The sequence below is a fragment of the Hyaena hyaena genome, unplaced genomic scaffold (genome assembly GCF_003009895.1).
Source record: "Hyaena hyaena isolate Hyena2069 unplaced genomic scaffold, ASM300989v1 scaffold_820, whole genome shotgun sequence".
Classification (NCBI taxonomy): domain Eukaryota; kingdom Metazoa; phylum Chordata; class Mammalia; order Carnivora; family Hyaenidae; genus Hyaena; species Hyaena hyaena.
Window position 1 is genome coordinate 824149 of NW_024081454.1, and position 1887 is coordinate 826035.

At 43.7% G+C, this 1887-nt stretch overlaps 1 pseudogene; it reads right to left on the minus strand.

The window, feature by feature from the left end:
* Positions 1 to 311: 311 nt before the first annotated feature.
* On the minus strand, positions 312 to 947 carry LOC120221854 (annotated as a pseudogene).
* Positions 948 to 1887: the final 940 nt, after the last annotated feature.

Here is a 1887-nt window from a genome sequence, read left to right on the forward strand (position 1 = left end):
CTTTGAAACATTTTTCATCACCAAAATATAAAAGGGAGGTAATTGTCATTTTATTTGCTTAGTTCTTGATTGTTTCTTCCTCTCTTTTTGGGGGATCACAAAAGAGAGTGTTTGCATATTGAATTTGGCTTGATATTAAAACAAAACTGTGTCCTCAGCTTGTTTTCAAGAGCAAGGCCCTGTTTCCTGGACTGGGTGGTACAGTGGCCAGGTCTTAACTAAGTTTAAAGTAAACGTTGACTAACGAGATCTGGTTTTGTTGTTTATTTTTTATTTTATAATCATAAACTTAACTCTGCAATCCAGCTAGACTTGGAGAAGAGTGAGAGACATGGAGCCCACAGGACCACAGTGTAGCAGAAAGACTCTAGGATATTTCTCTCCTATAGATAGGGCTGCTCCCCAGAGCTACAGAAGGAATGATCTGGTAGTTATGATCATATAGAAGTCAAACATATTAGATTTGTCCACAGTCAGCATGGTCATCTTCTTGCTGGTCTTGCCCTTCCTGGATCCAAAGCACTCCATAGCTGTCACAATACTCATGCCCTCTTTCACCTTGCCAAAGGCCACCTTCATGCCATCCAATCAGCCAGTCTTGGCAATGCAGATGAAAACCAGGGAATCATTTGTGTTGGATCCAGCATTTACCATGGACAAGATGCCAAGTCCCCTATGCTTCAGGATGAAATTCTCATCATCAGATTTCTCCCCATACATGGATTTGCCGCCAGTGCCATGATGACGTGTGAAGTTACCACCCTGGGATGTGAATCCTGGAATAATCTTGTGAAAGCAAGACACTTTATAACCAAATCCTTTCTCTCCAGGGCTCAGAGCATGAACATTTTCTGCTGTCTTTGGAACTCTGCAAACTTCTCCAAGGAGATGTGGCCCAAGGGCTTGCTGTCCAAGGTGATGTCGAAGAACATGATGGGGCTGGCCATGAGTGGGCAGCATGTGGATGGCTCTGGGGCAGCAGCATCTGCAAGGCCAAGGTCTGGTTTTTTAAACTCTTGCTTCTGGGCAGAAGAAAATGCAAAGAATAAAATAAAGCAATCTGGAAAAGTCCAATGTGGCTTCCAAATCTCCCACTCTGTCCATATCCCCAAGCTGCTGTTCTTGGAGGGGAGTCTAAGCAATGTTGGAGCTGTTTTGAATGCAAAATACTGTGCTCTCAGCTTTAGTATGGACTTGGTCTTCGATCTTGCCTATGTTGAGAATGAACTGCCCACATCTAGAGCACCTGGTTATGTGTTAAAATGAAGAACTGTGGTCCAACTCCAGGTAAACTCTGTATCAGTGGCCCTGGGGATGCAACCTGGGGATCCATTTTTCCCCCTCAAATAAGTTCCTCTTGGTGTTCTTATTCATAAAGTGCATAGATCTGTTAGACATGTGTACACACATGTTAGTTTCCCAACAACTGGGTAGAAACTAGTTTGGTTCAGTTTGGAAAAGAATCCCCTGCTCCCCAATTACCAAAAATAAGAAATAAAGATGTTTTGTAAAAAGCCTGCTCATCTCAAAACCTCCCTCATCTCCTGCTTTTCATCTGTGTGGTGTTCTCTCTCTCTCATGATTACAAAGTGTTCCAAATGGTTGCAGTGATTTTGAGCATATTCTCTGAGATCATATCTCTTCCAAGCTCCAGGAAGAAGAGGAGGTCAGAAGTAAGTTCCTGAGGTGGGAGCTCTCCAGGCAAGGACACAGCTCTCCGTAACTCTGGCCTTGGCCTCCTTCCCAGCCTGTTTTACTTTTTACCCACAACCCTTCAATGCTCCCAGCTGGAATTAGTCACTAGGCCCTCTCCTAGCCAGTGAAGCCCTTTATCCTGTTTGCTTCACTTATTTCTGTCTGCCTTGCAATGAGTTAAATCGAATGAAA